This window comes from Frieseomelitta varia, unplaced genomic scaffold (assembly GCF_011392965.1).
Source record: "Frieseomelitta varia isolate USP_RPSP 00005682 unplaced genomic scaffold, Fvar_1.2 scaffold_531, whole genome shotgun sequence".
Lineage (NCBI taxonomy): Eukaryota > Metazoa > Arthropoda > Insecta > Hymenoptera > Apidae > Frieseomelitta > Frieseomelitta varia.
In genome coordinates this window covers 148,002-173,029 of record NW_025110292.1, presented here as the reverse complement: position 1 = coordinate 173,029, position 25,028 = coordinate 148,002, and the positions used below count along the sequence as shown (strand labels likewise).

General features: G+C 33.4%; 1 protein-coding gene across 1 annotated transcript in view; it reads right to left on the bottom strand.

Annotated features, from left to right (window-relative positions):
- The window catches only part of LOC122533471 (potassium voltage-gated channel protein Shaw), a 77,985-nt gene extending 57,135 nt beyond the window's left edge, over positions 1–20,850 (bottom strand). Inside the window, exons 1-2 of the mRNA XM_043663218.1 lie at positions 20,840–20,850; positions 14,261–14,485 (exon numbers count right to left, since the gene is read on the bottom strand). The gene's annotated coding sequence lies outside the window, so the exon portion shown is untranslated. The remainder of the gene's footprint in view (positions 1–14,260; positions 14,486–20,839) is intronic.
- Between the last annotated feature and the right edge of the window lie 4,178 nt (positions 20,851–25,028).

Here is a 25,028-nt window from a genome sequence, read left to right as displayed (position 1 = left end):
TAGCTTGTATAAAAATACGAATATGTTACAACTTTATTTTTAATTTCCATTGTTGGTCAAAACTTGGTTGTCACACTTGACTCGGATTCGTAAATAAACCCATCCCTACTTTGGAAAATTCTGATTTTTAAGGTTTTTGAATAATATCTGCGAAAATTTTGTATCTTGCAAATATTAAACTACTGAAAACTTATAGTCGTTCCAGAGCTCGAGACTAGCTTGTATAAAAATACAAATATGTTACAACTTTTTAATTTCCATTGTTGGTCGAAACTTGGTTATCACACTTGACTCGGATTCGTAAATAAACCCATCCCTACTTTGGAAAATTCTGATTTTTAAGGTTTTGGAATACTATCTGCGAAAATTTTGTATCTTGCAATTTCCATTATCTGTTAGTCAAAACTTGACTCGGATTCGGAAACATGAGCCAAACTTGATCCCATCACTACCGACGACCCAGACTTGTCTAAGACTTTCCAAAATTATGGTTGGGGTGGCATACTGTAAGGTCGTCCTTCTATTACTTACTGACCCTGGCTGTTGCACGCGACGTGTCGTCTGGAGTTTCGAGAGACCACCTAATTCTGCCTGACTACGATCAAACTGCGTTTCCTGAATGAGACTGGTTGATCGAGCGTTCTCAGCCAGATCAACTAATATGTCTCCTGATTGAGACCGTTGAAATTGATCTTCACTAACTGATACGCCGAAAGCCACGATTTCACGTGCGAGTTGCTTTATTGCGATCGATTATGTTTGTTAACTGTTAACCAATTGATATCACTGGACATTAGAAGCTGAATTGCTTAATTCCGGAATCTTCAGTTTGATTTAATTTTATTACCAATCCTCAGCAGAGAAAGAGAGAATGTAAAATACAAAATAAAATTCAGTGCTTTGTATTTTTATAATTAATAACTAATTGGGAATTAACTTTCTGTAATCAAAAAATTTCGTCTACTCATAGAAGAAAGAGAATTAGAATTATTTACTGATAATTGGTAATTTCTGTATTACAATAATCAGGCAATAAGTAATTAAAAGGTGTGGACGATTTTTATAAAGGATGTTCGAGTAACATCGTTTGTAAATTTAATTTGTATTTGTCGATTTAACTATTTTGTATACCTTTCAAGTCTCATACTGTCAAAAATACGAAACATCAACACACTGACAGACATCGTATTTGTCAACATAAAAGAACGTAACATAAAAAACAAGCAAATTTTAAACCACGAACAGGAGTCAAATTAATCTCGATCTTTTATTAATCCCAGCCCCGAATCGATCGTTCGCATTCCTTCATTTAACAAGCTACCCCTAAACAAAGATCCACGTGCGCCGATACACACACAGGCTTCGATAAAAAAAAAAAAAAAAAAAAAAAAAAAACGCTGTGCACGCCCAGCTGACACACAGATTTATATCACAGAGGTGTGGTACATATGTGTCACTGGCGCGTAGCACATAACCCTTCTCTCTGTACTTCCGTGGATTCGCGACAGGTGAATCGCTGTCGAGCTTGCAACGAGTTCAAAATTCCCAGGTAAAATGGTTTATTGCTCGTCGTCGTCGGATTAGAGACGTAACTCGACGTGATTCACGCGCAATCCTGTCATAAATCCAAGCGTCAAAACCTAACAAAACGCGGCTGACACATCGATTACAGATAACGGGGTCCTTTTACACGCGGCATCGGGAGGTCTTAAAGAGTCAGGAGACAGTTTGAAATTTTCAAAAATCTGTATCTTTTAAGATTCATTAAATTTCCTTGCTTTGAATTTTGACCCTCGCAAAAGAAAAGTTTCTAGAAATGTTATTTTCTTCGAGAGAAAAATTTCAAAGAGTTATTTTCATAAAAATCACCTTCTACAAGGTTGACTTTGAAAGAGCGAAGAAAGTGTTCATAAAAAAATCCATATTTCGTCAAATTTTTCAAATTTTCTCGCTTTAAATTTAACTCTTACAAAAAAAAAATTTCTGGAGATGCTATTTCCTTGAAGAGAAAAATTCCAAAGAGTTATTTTGATAAAAATTGCTTTCCACAACTAACAAAGTTTTTTGTTAGTGCAAGATTAGCACAAGGTCTACAGAAAAATCTGTATCTTTTAAAATTCATTAAATTTTCTTGCATTTTCTTGCAATTTAACCCTCACAAAAAAAATTTCTGGAGATGCTATTTCCTTGAAGAGAAAAATTTCAAAAGGTTATTTTCATAAAAATTGTTTTCCACAACTAACAAAGTTTTTTATTAGTACAAGATTAGCACAAGGTCTACAGAAAAATCTGTATTTTTTAAAATTCCTTAAACTTTCTTGCTTTGAACTTAACTTTTACAAAAAAAAATTCTAAAAATATTATTTTCTTCGAGAGAAAAATTTCTAAGAGTTATATTTTCATAAAAATCACTTTCCACAAAGTTGACAAACTTTGAAAGAGCGAAGAAAGTGTTGATAAAAAAATTCATATTTCTTCAAATTCTTCAAATTTTCTCGCTTTAAATTTAACTCTCACAAAAAAAATCCCTGGAGATGCTATTTTCTTTGAAGAGGAAAAATTTAAAGAGTTATTTTGATAAAAATTGCTTTCCACAACTAACAAAGTTTTTTATTAGTACAAGGTCTACAGAAAAATCTGTATCTTTTAAAAATTCCTTAAACTTTCTTGCTTTGAACTTAACCTTTACAAAAAAAATATTATTTTCTTAAAAAAAATTTCAAAGACTTATATTTTCATAAAAATCACTTTCCACAACGTTGACAAACTTTGAAAGAGCGAAGAAAGTGTCCAGAAAAAAAAAGAAAGAATCCGTATTTCCTCAAATCCTTCAAGTTGTCTCGTTCTAAACTTTACCCACGCAAAAAAAAAAAAGGGGGAAGAAATTTCTGGAAGATGCTACTTCCCTCGAAGAGAGAAATTCTCGAGAGTTATAAAAATCGCCTCCCACTGTTGGCGAACGTTTGTTACGGGAGGGGTGAAGGGAACGAGCGTGATATTGGTGAAAAACGACATCACGTTGCGGCTATATTTCCTTAGACACCGGCGAAAGCGTCGTTCGGCTTCTCCGGCGAAAGCGTCTGTCTTCGATTGCATCACGTTGTACAATAGCTCGCGCGGCGTGCTGAAAAATGATGATCGATAATGGCGGCGGGGGTAAGGAGTTATAATAGCGGCTCGCCGCAAGGATTACAGGCAGACGAGGAGGATTGATGGCGGTGGTTCTGCGTGTGTCATAGCGCGCCATGATGAATCGCGTGGGTTTCAGAATAAAAGAAACCCGTGATAACGGATTTCTATTGTGCAAACGCGAAACACCGAACAAAGATAGATGATAATACGATTTTGTAATCCGCGGTTTTGCGATACGAAATTATCGACTGATGAGGCGCACTCGATTCACTCGCGATAAAAGCAACACGTACACACCACGTCACACGTTTTAACGAATTAATATGTTTTCGCTGTCGACCAGACAGGTTGTTGGAAAACTGCTTGCGAAAAATACTCGATTTGATACATGTATCACACGCGTTTTCACGTTTCATATTGTAACGAGAGACGGCTGGGAACTTTATGCGATCAAATTACACAAATTTGAAACAGATTTGAAAGTATACGTGTGGAAATTGATGCAACATGTATTATGTACAGATGGCAAATGTATTTCGGCGATTGAAATTCACAATAACTAGACTGCGGGATTTTAAAGCACGATGTAAACAAAAGTATTTAAATGTATATCATCTGATTGATTATTCTTTACAAATTTAGAATTAAGTGATTTCGTTTTTTTTTTTTTTTTTTTTTTTCTTTTATCAAAGAATTTGTCTATCTCTACGTTTCTTTGAATTATACAATTCAAGAGCACCTCGCGTGTGTTGAAATGATTAATATTCTATCACAGTGAACTTGACTCATTCAACAATCGTAAGTAATTATTTTCTAGAGTAACAAATAATTCTTTTAATATTCTGACATTAGCAATTATATTTTCAATTTTATATTGCACTTTAAGTAAATACAGCTATAAGCAACATTTATCCATACTGTAATTCACCTCGATTCATCGTGGAACTATAATTCCACTACAGTTTCTATAATACATATTTTTAATATCTTATCATCAAAAAGCGAACAAATTTATTATGAAATTTAATATATTTGCTATCTATTATATTGTATTATCTATATATCTATTATATAACTATTACATATTATTAATATTATATATTATATATATAATATATATATTATTAATAATAATAATAATATTAATATTATAATATTATATATTATTATATTACTATTATATATATACTCTATTGTATATTAAATTTTCCTTAAGTTTTATTTCTTTATTAATCTTCTTAGAAATATAACGCAATAATAACAGTTAATCTTAATATTCTGATCACTTATCATACTCATCATATTCGTAAGGTGATTTATGTCAAATATAATATCTGCAATATGTCAAATACATATCTAAAAACAATTTAACATAATAATATAAACATTGTATTTAAATTTTTATTATTTCCAAACTTTAATATAATGTTTGCAATAATGAATATCCTGTGACTTCAAGATAAATACTGATTTTATAACAGTCGTCTCCATTACTTTTAACAAATGATGAAAATTAATGTAATGAAGTTTATAATTAATGCAAGTAACAAAATTTTATTTCATATAAAATAATACTTTAATGCACGCATTAAAGTTCTTCCAATGTTAATGCGATGCGTAAGTTTTCGAATTTCCAACTGATTAATTAATACTTGATTAATACTGAAATTCAAACTACGTGTCGGTTAAATTTCCACTGGATGGAACTCGGTGCGTATAACAGCTTATCAAAAATACGAGGCGCGTGTCCCCCGGACAAATGAAACTCTGAATTTTAAAAATGCTCGCCGCGACGCACTGCGAGAGAGGAATTATACTTGTTAAATAAGTTTGAAGTTGATTTCGTCGTGCGCTGCATTCTCTAGAATTCAATTTGTCGGCCTGTTTAATTCGTCGAGTTTTCACTTTTCGTGCACCGTGGAAACGTTTGACTGCAGGCAGGACGACAGCCTGAATAGAAATGCCAGATAGCGGATTTTAACCATGATAATTGAAAACAGATTGCCACTCTTTGAAATATTTGGCCACGGTATTATTCGCCGTGGCAATTTACTTTCATTTCATTTCGGTTAACAACATTCGCTTGGAACGACCTGCTCCCGTTGCGAACGATAATCGTTATTATCTCATTATCAACCGAGTTAACGGAGTCATTTCCATATATTTTAAAAATAAATCGATTCTCGCGTTTCTTGCAAATGTAACTTATCTTATATATTATGCGTAATTTGTTTGTACATAAATACTACATACAAAACTAGTATTTTAGTTTTATAACATATATAAATGATATATATTGATATATACAGTAATATATACATAATTTATTATATTAAATAATATATAAAACTACATAATTTATGTACAGTTTCTTACGTTAATTTCTAATTTATATACAGTTTCTTGCAAATGTAACTTATATATTATACGTAATTTATTATACATAAATAATACCTACAAAACTAGTATTTTAGTTTTATTATATAATATATATAAATAATATATACTGATATATAAAATAATATATACGTAATTTATTAAATTAAATAATATATAAAACTACATAATTTATGTATAGTTTCTTACGTTAGTTTCTAATTTATATACAGTTTCTTGCAAATGTAACTTATATGTTATACGTAATTTATTATACATAAATAATACATACAAAACTAGTATTTTAGTTTTATTATATAATAATATATATAAATAATATATATTGATATATAAAGTAATATATACGTAATTTATTATATTAAATAATATATAACACTACATAATTTATGTATAGTTTCTTACGTTAGTTTCTAATTTATATATATATTATATAAATATATAAATATATAGTTATTTATATATAATTTATATATAGTAAATATATATTTATATATAATTTATATATAGTTTCTTGCAAATGCAACTTATATATATTGTACGTAATTTATTATATATAAATAATATATAAAACTAATATTTCATTATATAATAATTTATAAAAATAATATATATTGATATATAAAATAATATATACGTAATTTATTACATTAAATAATATATGAAACTATATAATTCATATAGTTTTATATATTATCTATTACATGTTGTTTATGTATGTATTATATGTAATTTATTTTCAATGAGAATGACTCTAAGCTCAAATGAAGAGTCTATAAAAATTTAATAAGCATTCATGAAAAGCGAATTAAGCTTGTTCATTCGTCGAATAGGTCAAGAAATTACTATATTTAGAATATTAGCTAACAGGGAATTATTTCCAAAAAAAAAAAAAGGAAAAAAACAATTATTCGATTCACCGTGTTGCATTTAACGTGCCCAATTAAGAGACACTTCGCAATCTTAATTAAACAAATTCTTTAAGATTTTTTGAAGGAGCTCGAAGTATTTAAATTCAACTGAAGAAGCCAGTTCTATTATTCATAGTATTTCTTCGAACGACTCCCTTCTGTTGGATGAAAATTTCTTCGGCAATTTAACTTCCAGGGGGGATATAAATCTCAATTATCCCTTAATCGATTCTCAAGATACTCGATTAGCTTTAAACGAGAAATATATCTCGAGGAAACACCTACACGGTATAATCCAGTGCGATTTATAAAATACAGCGCCATCCATTTCATCGAGCTTCGTCGTTTAATTCTAGAAGAAGTAGAAAAATTCCAAAAGGATGTTTTCTTCGTTTTTCCTTTTTTCATAGACACTTTAATGTTCGGGGCTTCGTCCGATTTTAATTCTTGGCTTGACTTTATTTTATACTTGTGGCGATGAGCATTTGTTTTCGGTAATTATCTCGCGCCACTTGACTTGTTGATTCAAAGTGTTGTTCTGAACTTCATACTTGATGGGATTGGATGCTGTCTTATTGCCAGGTCTCGTTTCAACTGCCCCCAGGAGATGTTCAATTCAACGCTCGTATCAGAACTTTGAATTGACCATGGCAGAAGTTGGATACCTTTTCTCTTGTTCCACTCAACTTGTTGTGAAATATTAGGCAACCAAGAAAGTTTTGTCGCTTCTCTCGTGACAGGGAAGGAAACGTTATTTTACATAGATACATAGTTACTCTTGTAACAATGTTCCTTTTCCCTCTTTTCCTTTCTTGAGAACAACAAATTCACTTTATATTCAATTATATTTTCTATTTTATATTATATTAAGATACTTTTACCAATTTTGCGAAACGAAAAGACTATACATAATAAAATATTGGTGTTTTCACGAGTTTTGATTGTACTTGTATTTAAAAGGACTTGTAATCCGCGTGACACCTGTCAATTAAAAATTTGTGTTTTTAATACGTTTATTTATTCTTCGCGAATGTCCACAAATATTCAGGCACGTTCAAATGTGTGAAATACACTTCGAAAGAGACTTTTTAATGTAATTTTGGTTTTTGAGCCTATGATAGATATATATATTCATTGAAATAGATATTAACGAAATATTAAATGAAATATTATTAATTAAAGAAAGGGTATTTGAAGATGAATGAAAATTTCTATCTGTTTCATATTGAGATTTTAGAGCGTATAAAGAGCGTATAAATTTCAATGAAGTGTCAAGTCATTACAAATGATACCTATTATTATTATAGAAAGTACCTGATTTTTCATTTCAGTTTCAACCTAGCAGATTATTTTGCTAAATTGCACGAAGCAAAGGACTGACAACAGAAAAACACATCTTCTGTCACGAAGGTTAAACAAATATAATATAAAAATATAACAAAAGTATTAATTTATTAATGTCTCTCTCGACGTGATCACTTGTTACCCTAAACTAGACACTAGACTGGATTTTTATACATTCGTTAAACATACAAAAGAGCAGAGATATATTTGTATAAATAATCGAAAGTAAATGCTTGTTGTACAGTTAAAAACGAAAATAAATTTTAGGCTCCACATTTTTAACTGCATTCGAAAATAATTGCATAAAAATCCGCCGTCTGATACACAGATGCTTTAATTACGCTATCCGTGTATTAATTACGCTATCCATGGAATAAAATATTTCTATTAATCGTACAGGTTGTCCTTAATAATTACAGAAATTAAAACACATCAATCACACGTGTTACCTGTTACCTGTTGGAGTTACAAGATACTTCCAACAGGAATCACTTTACCTCTCTCGTTCCTTGCCATTTTATTTCCAACAGTTTTATTGTATTTCTCCAAGTGTCACGATCGATGGAAAATCCGAACCCGAGAAATCGCTGACAGAAAGGTAACGAACGAACGAGAAAAAGGGACAAGAAAGGGAAAACGCACGCACCTGTGTAATTAACGCGACCTGTGCTATGGCTCGAAGCAGCAACGCAGGTATATTATAGTTTGCGAAGCTCGCGCATCGTCGAACAAAGGCTAGAAAAAAAATTACGTGATCGCGACTAAATTAACAAAAAAATTGGAACGCTTAATGCCGAGGATGAGGAGCGACGAGTCCACGTTTTGAATAATTACACGTTAATTCGACCCTACGCGCGTTCGAGCCGTGGAAAGGAATTTTCCTGGAAAATTCTATCTCGTATTAACCGGCAAAAAATTCCGTGCAATGCGAGCACACATACATACGTGCATATATATATATATATATATACATACGTACATATATGTATATATATAGGAGAAGAACGTCCGGTTCTCTTCGAAAAGCTGGACAGCACTGTCTGCTGAGGTAGAACGAATAAACATTTGGAGTAATGAAAGGATGTTGTAGGATTATGCTAAATACACAAGGCGTGGAATTAAAAAATAGCAGGGACACGAACGCGAGATATTCGTTTTGGACAATTTTTGCAATTATGTGTAGCGTTGCGATATTAAAACAGTATATAATTCGAAGATTTTGTGAAGAATTCCGTACGAGTACAGTAATTTGAAGATTTCATGAAAATTTTGGCTTGGACAGTAATTTTGAAAGTAGTCCTACTGTTTGCGAAATTAAAAAAGGGACAAGAGTTTTTTCTTGCAGCGAGGAATGATTATATTTTTCTTATGAGAAAACATTATTGTAACTTGAAAATGGAAAACTTGGTTTAAACAAAGGTTGGTTTAATTTTAATAGAACAGTTTCTATTTCTAGTTAATCTAAGAATAAAAGTAACATTGAAAGATAAACATTTATTTGCATTTAAGAAATCTTCGCTTTAAATAGTCTGAACATCTTGTAATATTTCTTTTACAATATTACAATTCTCGAGTTCGTTCTTTCTTCCTGTGATTTGAAAATGTTACCGAGATTACTTACTGTTGAAATGATAATTTTTAAAAAATTCAGTTCTGTCGTTATTAAACAGTAAGGAAACCAGAAACGCGAAAATATTTGTTTTGAATCTACAATATTTTCGAATTTGTCCTTTCTTGGAAATTTCGCAACAGCTTATATCGAGTGGCAATGTTTGAAGAGCAAAAGTCTGTCGTTTCATAGTTAATGGTAGAAACTTGATAACGGGTATTAGTTATTGAATATTTGACTGACACACGTCAATTAATATCACATAATTGTGGAGCATAAATTAGGGAAACGTTGTGAAATATAAATCATTTTTGTAATGTTGCTGCGACATTAATAAATTTGATGTATCAATCAGTTAGTCAATTAAAAGAAAAGTTCATAGCACAATGCGAATGATAAATATCCGTAATCTCGTTTAAAATTCTTCAGCGGCCGTAATAAATTTGACGAAATCGCGAAATCAATAAAATAAATTCTATTTTGTGCTTGATACATTACGTTATCAAAGGGGAAATTTATAGAACGAAATAAATAAACAGAATAAATGATATACACATATATTATCGTTATCTTGCTGGGAATTCTACATAGTTAGATTAAATTTAACAAAATTGCGAAACATATGAACAGTCTACCAAATAAACTTTATTTTGTGTTTAATACATTGCATTCTTGAAAGAAACATTTCGTAGTGGCAGTAAAAATTACAGAAGCCCGTAATATTTTTCAAAAGTTTATTCAAGTGTACTAAATTCGATAAAATTGCGAAATCAATCACGCGAAAGATCTACCTGTAAAATGCGCCTATAGAATTCTATTCTTTTGTGATTAATGCACTACATTGTTAAAGAGAAAATTTATAGCACGATCTAAGTGATAAACATCCGCGATTTGACGAAAATTCGAAATAATGGAGCAAATTCGACAAAATCGCGAAATAAATTCTATTCTGTTCTTAATACATTTCGATATTAAAAAAATAATATAAAGTAAATAGCTTGGTATAAATAACAAAAATCCATAATCTCCTCGAGATTTTAGCGTAAAAAATTGGAAAGCTAAGATGTTATGAAATAAATTCTATTCTCAATATCATCTCGTTATCGAAGAAAATAATAAAAAAAAATAGATAGCCCGGTGTAAGTAATAAAAATCTTCACAATCTTCTCGAAATTCCAGCGCAGAAAATTCGACGAAATCGCGAAATTAATAACGCAAGACACATCAATTGTAAAATAAATTTTATTTTGGGAATGTACTACATAACAGATCTCGTTAAAAAATTAAAGAAAACAATAAAAATAATAAATATAGTAAAATAATAAATGCAAATTATATTAAAATAACAACAAAAAATAATAAAAAAGTAACAAAAATCCACGAGATTCTCTGCACAGAAAATTCGACAAAGACGCGAAACTAATAATAAAGTGCCAATCGATCTCTAAAAATAAATTCCACTTTGCTCTTGACACATCTCGCTCGTTAAAGAAAATATTAAAAAAAGACAAATAGCTCGGTGCAAATAACAAAAATCCTCCGCGCAGAGAATTCGACAAAATTCTTGAAAAAACGTTTACCCGCAGGATAAATTCCCAAAATTGCAACATTTTCACAGTGTTAACTGTATTTAAATTATGCAGCCGATAGGCAAAACGATAAGTTCCTTACTTCTTAATAATTTCCACCCAGAATGCGATGTCGTACGGGCGAGTTCGAAACGGAAAGAAATATCGACGAATTATCGTGTACGGTACGGTCACTCGTTATGGTCCGCGAGCCAGTTGCCCAGCGGAATGGGTCAAACGAAGAAGCCAGGTCGGCGGGACCAACGATCGGTGACCGCGTTATTAATCGTGCCGAATCAGAAATTGCAGGTTAGCGGAACTATCCAACCGGGGTGACCGCGAGATTCCGGAACTTACGAAATTCCTGCGACCGCAGCCCGCCCAAGAATTCCTGCCCCGCCATCTCTCCCCCCATAACGATCCACGAGATCACGCTGTAAACTACCGCTGGTCGTCATCGATCGCTAAAATCACGCGCGCCGAGTGCCCTCCCCCTCCTTTTATATCCGCGTTATCGCCGCGCAAATCGACCGCCACTCCAGCACACAACGATCCGACACATCGCGGCGGTGTGTACATTTGACATCGTTCGAGGGAAGGTTGTTGACCAACGCGGCCGTACGTACGACAGAGAAGCGGCGCTGTACGTGGAAAAGACAAGGCGCGATGCTGTCACGAGCGGATTTCTACCCGTGGCTGGTTTGCAAGTCGGCCTGAGCGGCGGCAGTAGCAGTCGGGGCCCCCTTGTCGCCCTGCGGAATCGATAGTCCGCGTGCACAAAACGCCGATGAACGCTCGGTACGCCCAACGCGATTCCTTCTTTTCGATCGTTCTTCGGCACTCGAAGACAGAGGTAGGGAGAGAATGGGTGATTCTCTCTCGATTCAGATTAGTCGATCTACTTGAACGCGAGTCGAGTGAGTTTAAACGGATACTCGATGGAAAATGGATACGTAAAATGTCGTCCTTTATGTTCTTTCGCGATTGTGGAGTAAAAGTGGAGCGAAAAGTGAGCTTTCGCCGGGAATGAAAAGACACGTGAAGGGATTTCCATTTCACAGGCATTTCCATTTCACAGTTTTTTGTTTCGGTATTTGTGTAAACGTATACACGTCTTTCTGTTCTAATGGTTTCTTTTTTTTTTTTTTTTTTCTTTTTCCTGGATTTATTATTGTACGCGTATACGAGGGGTCGAAAACACGAAGTTCGTATTAACTTGGCAAGAGTAACGGAAAACTTGAAATAACCTGTTCACCTGGCAACTGTTGTTCCCTTCGAATCAAGGAATAGTTGAAAGAACTTCAACTCTGCTCGAAACTTGGGAGAATGTTTCACGTCGGGGAAAAACGATAGATTCACGTTGATAAAGTATTCCAAACTTCCCCGACGTAAACGATTCGAAGGTTAACAAGAACGTGCGCCGAGTAAATAACAAATTGATATGCGTGATGGAAGTTTATGTTAGGTTCGGTTTAGGACAGTGAATAAGAGGCTGAGAAGTTTGGATTAGAACAGAGTCAGGATGTTTCGAGCAGTTTGAGTCAAGTAGCTGGTAAGGTATAGGCCGGAATTTATCAAGCTGAGTGAATAATGGCTTTCAATCTGCTGGAATTCAAGTTGCTCAAGATGAGTCAAATGGCTAAGAGCTTTAGCAGCGAAATTTGGACAGGGTCAGGATTTGAAACGAATTTTCAAACTAGACGAATAACAATTTCCAGTCTCGTTTTAGAATTCAAATTAACTCGGCTGATAATAAACTTCGGCAAACAGACTTAAATTGAAATGATAGTAAGAGACGTAGGTTAGAATTTTTTTTAAAGCTGAATGAACAATTTCAATTCGATGAAATTCACATTGTTTCGAGAATAGGATCAGAATATTTTAAATCACCCAAGTCCATATTAATCAAAAATATGGGTTAGAATTGTCACAATTATCACTTCACTGAGACTTAATACAGATGACTCGACTAATGAGAGGTTTAGAACAAGGTTAGGATATTTCAGGTCGATGATGAAAAGAGACAAAGATTAGAATTTTTCAAATTAAATAGAACTTTCACTTCAGCTGATTCGACTTAACAAATAAAAGTTTCAGCAAAGAGCTCCGAATCAAATTAAGATTAGATCTACATTAATAAAAAACAAAAATTAGAATTTCTCTGGTTTTCAATTCAAATCAGGATTGAAATCGTTCCAACGTAACTTACTCGATTAATAGAAGCATCAACGGAGAGGTTTAGAACGGGATATTTCACATCGACAGTAGAAAGATGTAGGTTAGGATTTTTCAAGCTAAGCTTCCAAACAACAGCCTTCGACTCGCTGAATCTTAAATCTTTCACGTTCAGGTGGCTCGATTACCAAAAACGAAAGCTTTGGTAGACAGGTTTATTTAATCAAAATTAGGTTGGTAATTACGTCGTAAATGATAGAATTTCTCAAAACGAGTGGACAACAGATGAAATTTGCAGGTGAGGTACAACTCCGATAACTAAACCGAGCGAGACGAAGTCGAACCAACGCGAGCAACACGAGAAAACGGGAGATAGAGAAACTAGTGAATCCGATAAATCAATGAACGAAAATACTCCGTACAACGAGCGTCGGAAGAAGGAGGATACGACGACGACGACGCCGGTGGCGTGGAAAGTTACGGGGGCACCAGTCGAGGCGGGTGCATCGAACGGAATCGCGGTTTGCGCGAAGAATTGATAAGGGCAGGGGCGATTAAGAGACTGAGGGAATTCCGTTCCCTTTCGAATCAGTCTATCCTCTTCCCTACAATCTATTCTGAAGGCTCCTTGGTCGCTCGACCGACCAAGAAGAAGCGATATTAAAAATAGTCCGCCGCTGATCGAACGATCCTCCCACTTAGCTTTCCTCGAACGGTCGAGTAGTAGACGATAGACGCGAGATCAAGGAATAGCGACGATACACGGTGTAACGAAAATTGAATTTCCCCGCAGATAAAGGTTCGGACGGAAATCAAAGAGGAACGCGAACGAAATGAAGGAGAACGAGTGCTGGAAACGCGGGTGGAAATGCGTGTATCACGGGCGGCGTAATCGTAGCACACTCGAGAAACTGTGATCGCCCCCGCGATCGCTTGGCAAAGTAATCGGCCGACACAAAACACACGGCGAATATAATTAGCCGCGGTGGCGAGCGGTGTTTCGCTCAGTGGTGGTTGAAGCTCTCGTCGGCCGGAGCTTCGGTCTGGCCAAGAGTCCCCCGAGGCGAGGATCCACTTAGGATAACTCCGCCACCGGAGGGCGGACTGGCAAAGGAAAATCTACTTACCCACGGTCGCGCTCTCTTCATGTCTCGGGACTACTTCACCGCATCTCAACGACACTATTCCGCTTTCGTATCCTCCATGTCGATGCTGGCGAGTGACGATGGCGCTGGTCGAAGTACACCCGTACTGGCTGGCACACTATGGACACTAGCTCTTTCGCTTCGACGTACCGCTCGACGAAGCCGGGTCTATCTTTCTCTCTCTCTCTCTCTCTCTCTCTTTTGTTCCTGCTTTTGTTCCAATTCGAACTCCAGCGTACGCTGGCTCGCTGTTTCACCACCGACAAACGCCAGTCGTCGTCGGTTCCTTTTTATCCGAGCGGACAACTCGGTTTACCGGTTGATTCTCACCGTACCACCACCCGACGCGAGCGAAAGGTCATCGTTACTCGGTTCGCGTCGCGAGTTGCCCCGACCACGTCAGGACGAATTCTCCTCCACTCCGTTATCTCGGCTCGTGCGCGGACTGAACTAACCTCCGTGGCCAGCCGCCGTTTCTGTCCTCTTTGAGTTGCTGCTTGGCGGCGCGGGGCGGCGGGGGTGGGGGTAGACAGGGCGCGGTGGTGGGGGGGAACGAGCTGCGCGCGCAGAGCAACGAATGCGTATGCGTTGGGGTAGTCAGTCGCTACGACCACCACCGACCCCTTTGCAACGCGACTACGACCGAAGACGACGAGGGCGACTACAATCACGACCGCGACCACGACCACGACCACGATCACGACCACGACCACCACTACGACGACGACGACGACTGTGAAAACGTGGCTGCTCAGCTTGAAAGGCGACGCGGTTTTTTTCCGGGTTACGCGGGAGCACCGATTTTTTGGGAGCTTGCGTGCCTGATTGTTTCTTTGTTTCTGCCGGTATATGGCGCGCGTATGTACATATATATATATATATATATATATACGTATGTATACATGCGGCGAAAACGCGGATACGATACAGGCTGCGGGGCATTCCGTCTCGGTTCCGTGAGATCTTTTCCAGCCGTGGCTACGCGAACCTCCCTCCCGGCCAAGTTGCTCCTCTGCCCAGCTTTTCCACTGGGTGCACGTGTACTCACGTACGTACGTGTTCACCCGGCGGACGTTCCGTTTTGTTCCGAGGGAATTAGGAGTGCGTCGGATGCTTCGGTTTCAGAGGCTGTTTGGCGTCGAGAAACACGAGCTTCCTTGTTACGGATTCTCCGAAACTAGCGGAATTTTTCACGAAAGCTCGTTCACATGTCATTCGAGATACGAGAATCCGTAAACATCGATCTTCCGTAAATTTATAGAGTTCCCCATTTAGGTGGGTAAAGGATCGATGGACAACAAAGGACGTCCAACGTTTTAATTGTGTATCGCGGCATTTGCCTATTTTAGAAAGTTAATATTGCCTCCCGCAACGAATTAAAGAACACGACGGACGGAAGAAGCAAATCGAGTTATTCGCCTGAAACTTCTCGTAAAACTTTTTACTCTTTTTATGCTGCAGCAATAAAACGTAATGTACAAAAGACAAATGTTTACGTGCATTCTTCTCTCGCGTTCTTTCTCGACATCGGAACTGTGCCTGAAGAGTAAAATTGTAAAAGACGAATGCGAATGATGTATTTGATTTTCTGTGCAAGGTGTCCCAGTTTTTATGACGTAACCGCGAGGAGGTAAATCGAAAATGTGAAATAAAATTTCAAAGGCAAAAGCAAATCGAAAATGTGAAATAAAATTCTATTCTACGTTCGAGAAACGTTAAGTAATCTTGAATTAGACTAATTGATAATCAATAGAAGATTATTTTATGTGTGAAAACAAAATAAAAATGTAGAAATAAATTTTTTTTACAAGACACTTTGTTTTTGAGAGGGTTAAATATAAAAACACATTGAGCAAGTACGCATCTGTCAATTTTTAACGAAACATACTTTGAGTAAAGCAGGCACATTGACAAATGTTCATATTCGTTATTTTTCGAAAACGAGGAAATATTATTCTCCCTTTCTCACGTATTTTTGCTTGTAGAAAACAGAAGAAAATTTTGTAATCTGTATAGTGCAATGTATAAACAAATTTGAAGTAATTGGAAACACCTCTGTCAAGCTGGTTTCGTTAATTTGATTTTTCTCTTTTGTTGATTCTCTTCTGTGTTCCAATCGTTGATACGAAGAATGTGAAGACTCGCAAGGAAATACGGGAATTTCAGAATAACAAGAGTGAGCCAATATCAACGAGTACAACGGCAAACATTTTTACTAATAAATGTACAGAAAAGTCGTACGAGTAGAAATGCCGACGTTATTCTTCTCGTGCAAACGTGTATTTCCAAACTTTTCCTTTTTAACTGCACACCTTTCTTACTCGCTTTTCTCAATTTTATTTTAATTTAATATTAACATCACGTGTACGTTAAATTCTAATTAAACTAATGAATGCACTTAATACATGTTTCATTTGCTTCATTTTATTAACTCGTATCTTTATGTTAATTTGATAATTAAGATGCTGTCCAGTGTCATATACGTATTTCGTGAACAAGATGAAGTATAAATACTTTATACTTTATTTAATTACTATGAAATTTCGTCAGTATTGTATATGAAAAAGATGTTTTCTCAGCTCCTCGTCATATTTCAATCCCTAATCATTGGGTTAGGATCAGTCAAGATTTTTAATATGTTGCAAATTTTAACGAACGACTTTAAATAGTAAATTTTATTAACTATTAAAGTAAATCTATATATAGATTCATTACAGTATGTCCACTTTTTTTTTTTAAATTTCTTTCTCGCTATTTTTGAAAATCCTTGTCTTTTATTTTTTATCTTCGTTTTTATTCATTTAATACTTTTCATCTCATCTTTTGTAACAAACACTCTAGTCCAGCAAAGCAATTAATTGCAATAGATACTTATTATACTAGTGGAACTAATAAATAATATAATGTATAACATAATATAAAATAAAAAATAATAATAATTATATAATATAATAATATAATAATAATAAATATATAATATTACATAAAATATGCAAAATTATCTAGTAGTAACATACTAGTAATAGTATTATACCAGTACAACTAATAAATAATATAATGTATAATATAATATAATATAAAATAAAAAAATATAATATACTATATAATATAATATATAATATAATATATAATATAATATACTAGTATTATACTAGTACAATTAATAAATAATATAAAGTATGACATAATATAAAATAAAAAATATAATAAATATAATAATAATAATAACAAATATAATAAATATATAATATTATATAAAATATGCAAAATTATATAGTAGTATCATAATAGTAATGAATAATAAAATATTACACGTGTTAATATAATAATGTAACTAATATTATATATATTATTATATATATTATATATATTATAAAACTAATTAAATTTTATTTAGACCTTACAATTGCTGAACACGTTTAATAGAAAAATCGGGAGTTGTAATTACCAAACAGCTTCGTCTATTTCAATTAGGAAAAGATCGTTAGAACAGTAACCCTTCAGTAACAAGTAATTACAATCATTGTCCAACTTCCCAAAATCGATCAACATTACACGCGTATCTTCGTAACTTCCCTTCTCCCCGTTATTCGTCACCTTGTCCCCTTCCGACCTTTCTCACCCTATTTTCTCTCCTTTTCCCATTCCATCCCTTCTCTTTTTCAACGAGGCGTCAACGTCTTAAAGAGGCTACTACGAATGAAGCTTGCTCGATGACGAGAGCGACAACGATCGATTCACGAGGCTCTTTTCGCATCAGGTTGAGAAAGATAGGGAAACGCGCTTGCGAAATAAAGCTCCTGTGCTTATTGCTCGCCACCATTCCATCCCGCTACGAACGCACCTGTTCTCCAAGTGGGATCAAAATAACGGTTCCCCACGGCTACGGTGGATTACTTTTATCGTTGCTTGATAGGACTGATTAGAGAATTCTTGCACTTTGTCAGTTTTTTACGTTCTCGCGATGAGAGGAATGAATAATGAGACGAAAGGTTATAAGAACACATATAAGGTATAGAAATATTTCTTTCTCATAAAAATATGATGCGTGTCTCATGTGATATTGATAATTTTATCGTCAGTTAATTATGAGAATAAAAATATAATAAAAATGAAATATTGTTTGGGTGTATATATGTTACAAATAAAAATAACAAAGTTGAAAAGTATGCTCTGCTATAAAATTATAATAAAGTGAACTGTGTTATACTATAAGAATATAATAAAAATGATATATATATATATAAATTAAATAAATTTGTTTAATAACTATTAAAATAAAATACCTATATTTTTAATAACTATTAAAAATACTATAAGAATATAATAAAAATAATATATATATAAATTAAATAACTATTAAATTTGTTTAATAACTATTAAAATAAAATAACTATATTTTAATAATTATTAAAAATTAATTATTAAAAATTAATTATAATTAATTATTAATAATTAATTATATATATATCATTTTTATTATATTCTTATATTATTTTTAATAGTTATTATATTTTTATAGTATTATGTATATATAACTTTATCATAATTTTATGGTAGAGCATACTTTTCAATTTTGTTATTTTTATTTGTATTTAATATGTATATAGAACTAGTATAGTAGTAACTAGTATACTTATATAATATATATTATACTAAAGTACTATACTGTATATTATACTATACTATACTATATTGTACTATATAAAATATACTATACTTTACCTTAAACTAAAAAAAAATATTAAATGTATATATCTTAAAATATCTTAAAAGAATATGTGCACATCTTGTATAAATTTCTTACAAAATTACTCATCTTCTCCTCTAATTTTTCCTTGTCGCCAATTTGTCTTGAACTTCAAAAAGACAATGCTTGTTCATATATGTCACATTGAGAAAGTGAGTAGAGGAATAAGGCGGATAATCGTGGAAATTTATTGCGCCTTTTCGAATCGATCAGTGATAGAATAGGCGTGCTACGCCTTATGGCTCGAGGCCAGCAAAGGTTCAGAACCCGAGAAGGTTCAGATTGAATTTAGGACATCCCAAAAGTGATTTGGTACAGAAGACACGAAGCGAATTCTTACTGTAGCTAATACTTTCGCGATAGCAGGGATTCGATGGAAGTGATGTAATTTTGTTATGAATGTACCTGCTTACAGTCTAACTCGTATGAAAACTCTTTTTCAACATATTATGTATGTTACATCAAACGGTTTTACACGTTGTGACATTATACTTTCACTATGATGATCAAGTTGTCCGAATTTGAGACTAATTTAAAAATATACATAGAAATTAATTATCGCAAAAGTATTTAAATACTTCTGTTGCATGCTATTCATACTTAAATGTAATAATAAATGCTCTGTCTAGTTTGTTCACATGTTATTAAATTTTACGTACACTTGATACGATTCCTTGTTTCAATAAAACACTGCTCGCCAATATTTTGTTTCGATGTGCAATTGCAGTGTGCAATTTTATTATAATTTATTTACTACCGTGCTATTCGAAGATCATTATCAATGACAACATGTTTTACCGAATATATACATATTTACAATGAATATCTTGCAACTCCTAACATACATTTTCAAATTTGTTTCAAACATTATCAATATAATCATTGATTGTCGTGTCTCGTTATATCATCTCTGCATGTTTATGTAATTTTTGTGGAGATGATTAAAAAAATGAATCCTAGGTAGAAAATTAATTTAGCCACTAAACATTTCCTTGTGTTTTTGTAGCTCCATAAACACGTATAAATCCAAAGTCTACTCATTACAGTATTAATAAAATTTCAAAATGTTTTGTACATTCTACACATACACGTACAAAAATTCTTTTATAATAAATGTTCAAATATCTCTGTGAGTCATAATATTACAAAATACTATGTCATAATAATACAAAAACATAATTTTTATTAAATTACAAGATTATTGAATTAAATTTAATACTCAAAATCTACAGAAACAAAATACAAATATAACTGTTCGACAAGATGAAGAATAGTTTCGATAGTTAATTTAATTTAGCTATGGTTATAAGTTTCTTCCGCAAGGATTTGGCGCTTCATACATTTTCAATGGCACCGCGCAGAGAGGTCGAGTCGTATTCAAATAGGTTCGATTATGTTCTGAGGAAGGAGATTATCTCGCATTTCAAATACAATAGATCGTCAATGACAATCCCAGACGATTATTGTCGATCGAACTTTATATCGAATTCGCGTAATAATTATCCTGCAAATCTAACTTCGACAACTACGATAATTATCGGCCCGCCTAATACCGGTTTCGAGATGTACATTTGTACAGTCTGGACAATTTACTTGGCGAAATGAAATCGATGAAAAGCAAGCGAAACCTTTTCGCAGTCTCTGATTGAGTTCGAACGTGGCACAAGCCTGCCGTCTTGTTACGCCCACGTCAGTCAGGTTACTTTCGTTAATTTGATGTTGCTGCTGAAGTTCTGAAAGCTGTACTCTTAACACTTCCGAATGAAATCTCACCGAAAAAGAAAAAAAAAAAAAAAGAAAAAAGGAATCACCGTTCCTTCGTACACTTTTTCAATTTAATCTGATTTTTACGCGGAAGAATTCCTGTTTCATTTTTATTGAGCCTTTGTAACCTTTAGTGAGACTTATCTCGGCTTTTTGAACATGTGAGTTGATCGAATTCATCCTATTCTAAGATTACGTTGCTGACGCTTTAACAGTTAGTCAGATTAGTCACTGATTGTTCACGTTTGCTTGAATTTTCAGCAAGTTCAATTCTCTGAAAGTCGCAGAGACTGCACACTGCCTTAGAACGTGGTCTTTCAAGATTGCATTTACATTTGCTAATCGTACCAACGGGAAAGGAGGAAGCTGTTAAATTACAACAGGTTGGCTCTCGCTCGCGATTCATTTTGCAGATGAATTCTGTGGAAGGATCATGGCGTTTGCGCGTCGCCATACAAAAGTATTTCGAAATTTATGTTTCATCTTTGCATAGATCTAGATGTTAATTGCATCAAGTACACGATGGTGCAATGTTATAAATTATGTCATTAATTCTAAATCTGTGAAATTTCAAAATAAATTTTTGTGCAATAAATTGTGCAGACAGCTCGTCAAGTAATTGAGAAAGTGACTGATTTCTATGGAAAAGAACAAACATTAACAAAACGTAAGAACGATAGTTCAACGATACTAAGAAACAATTATCAATATAATAAAGAATGATCATTGAAATTATTTCATTTTATCTTGAAATGAAACTTTTGAATTTTAATTTGAATATCGTGAGATTGTATCTCTTTTGCCTGCGTCTGACTAACTATGGGTTTGTTCTACTTAATAAGTTTCCACGTGAATCATACTGGTTTCATAGGAAGATAAATTATCTCGCAGTCATGATGTATATGACAGATTAACATATTAGAAACGAGATAGCACTCAGAGCAACTGAAAGACGTAATATAGTACAGCGTTTCATTTCTAAATCCTCATTATTCGAATACTCTAACATCGAAATATTCTGTTACTCTATCTGAGTATTCTATTATTCGATTAGAAGATTTATTAATAATAAGTGTCTTTTTCTATGTTAAACAAGTTTTAATTGTTTTTTTATAATTATAAGAAGAACCTACTGAAATGACCTAATGAGATATAATATTTTAGTAACAATATTTTAGTACTAGCGAGACAATAAATTATGTTTGATTTCATGAATTTTTGTGCATTTTTAAATGTCAGACTAAAGAAATGGATTTATTAAATATTATAATAAATATTAATCTATCTATTAATAAATGTTATAATAAATATATAATACATATTATAATAAATATACTCTATAATAAATATATAACAAATATTATAAATATTATAATAAATATACTCTATTCCAGATATTATATATATATATATATATTTTTTTTTTTGCATGTTATAGTGTCTTCAAATTTCCCATAAATGCATGAAAATTACACGAGCCAAATAAGTAAATTCAGTTTTGCGAAAATAGTAAAAAACATAAGAACTAGAAATATTACAGCGAACACTGTATATTGGATATTTTATGTATTTTTATTTATTACGCGCGTTCTGTCCGCTTTCACACATTCAAATCTCCCATAAATGCACGAAAATCCGCGGTCTAGTGTTTCATTAGCATAACGTTTTTAGTAAAACCTTTTTATCCATTTGTCCTGCATCCATTTAGAGATGCAAAAATATACAGAATACCACGCAATGAAACTATACAAAAACTACGCGCAACGGAGTATTCGTTTGAATTTTTTCACTAGATAAAGCAAATTATTATACAAAGATTTGTTTATGAGAATTTGAAGTTACGTAAAAATAGTACGCAGTTTGCTGTTAGCAATCCATATTAGCGAAATAACGTACAGAAAAATTGCAGATAAATAATTAGGAACTATGATTAGGAAAATTCGCTGGTAAATTAATTTGGAAATATTATTCGTATTAACAAGTGTTCGCATTTCAGCGAAATAAGATACAAAAAAGATACAAATATCTGTAGACCAACCAATTGAGAAATATTATCATATTGTTGGAAATATCATTATATTATTATTAAAATAATAATAATTCGCGTTAGCAAAATACTATGATTTAACAGAAAAATTGCAGATAAATAATTTGGAAATATGATTATTGGAAATTCGCTGGTAAATTAATTTGGAAATATTATTCGTATTAACAAGTGTTCGCATTTCAGCGAAATAATATACAAAAAAGTTACAGATATCTGTAGACCAACCAATTGAGAAATATTATCATATTGTTGGAAATAACATTATATTATTATTAAAATAATAATTCGCGTTAGCAAAATACTATGATTTAACAGAAAAATTGCAGATAAATAATTTGGAAATATGATTATTGGAAATTTGCTGGTAAATTAATTTGGAAATATTATTTGTATTAACAAGTGTTCGCATTTCAGCGAAATAATATACAAAAAAGTTACAAATATCTGTAGACCAACCAATTAGGAAATATTATCATATTGTTGGAAATATCATTATATTATTATTAAAACAATAATAATTCGCGTTAGCAAAATACTACGATTTAACAAAAAAGATTGCGGACAAATGTTTGCAACTTGGAAATATTGTAACATTATCGTTTAACTCGTGTCATGCAAAAGAAAATTACAAACACATTCGTAGGTCAAATAATTGAAAGTATTGCCATTTTGCAAATATTCGCAGTAATAAGTTGGAAATATAATAATTATTATACGCATTTATACGTTATTAATATACGCATTGTTCAAAGTGTAACTAAATTTGCCAAAGTGGTGTAAAATTTCGAGTAAAATTTTATATTTTAATCTATTATTTATTAAAATTATTTGCTATCGTTTAATAATTTATTATCTATTACAATTTTAACGTGTATATAAAATTTTGGCAAAGTGTACAATTTTGTAGGTCAAATAATTTGGAAATTGGAACGTACACGCACACGAGACATATGACGAGCGTCGAACATGATCGACGACGTCATGAAAATTCGGGGAATGCCTCAATTCGTACCTCGATCGTTCTAGGCTGAGTACGTTTTCATTCCGCGTTGCTAATCGACCTGTATCATGTAATGTGCGTAAACACATTGTAATGACAGATTGCTACCGCTGTGTGTGATACGCGTTAAATTCAGAACGTTCAGCGGCCGCTCGGAGGGTTTATTATTTTGTTTACGTAAACTGTGCAATATCTCGACGGCAAATAGAATTATTAACGTGGGGATATACAGCGAGAGCAGACGGAAAAGAGAAAAGGCGACCTGCGCGCGCCATAAATTAAATTATTCCAGTCTGTTTATTAGTCTGTTTATGGACTTTTCTGGTAGCTGTCACGTCGCATTAAATAACGAGAACGTAACGCGTTTGGCAAGTAAGAAATGTCCTTCAGAAAAATCGATGTGTTGTAACCCCACCCTCCAAAAAAAGGGTCGCTGAGATAATAACTATGGAATTTTAATTAAAATTTCAAGTGTGTTAATTTTATTTGACGCTTTATATCATCTGGTTAATAAATCAAATTTATTTAAATTTTCTTTCACAAGTAGATGTTATTCGACAATTGTGGTCTCTCAGTTTCATCCACTTTTATCGAAATTGCCATTTTAATTACAAATGTACAAAGTAAAATGAGTTCAGTCTTTGCGAAATAAAAGATCGCAAAACGACGAGATATTGCACGTTAATTTTCCACTAATTTTTGTTTTAATAATTGTTAGATATTCAACTCTTTATTGCCATTTGATCGAGTGAAATTAATCCAGGCAGTGATTCGAAAGCAGCGGTTAGACGTCGTAAATATTGAATTAATTTAAAGCGGCGGTGTTATTGTAGAGGGGAGCCACTTTTGACGTCGCGTATGGCGCCAAATTTGCTACGCCGCAATTCTGAGGCAATGTACATCGTACACACGTTACGTTAGGCGATCGTGTCGGGCAATATTCTCTCTGTTCTACTTCGGCGAGGATCTCCCCTCGGGGTGTTTCATAAGACAGCATTGATACGAATGAACAATTACATATTCAGACATACGTCCACGTTTACGTAACTATAGATCGTTTCCAGGAGTTCGTTGCATCGACTTTTTTTGTACCTCGTTAACCATGTTAACGGTAGATGAAAACTAACGAACGTTATCGACGGGTTGTATTCAAATCTGTTAAAAGGGAATTAGTGACATTTTTCAGTTA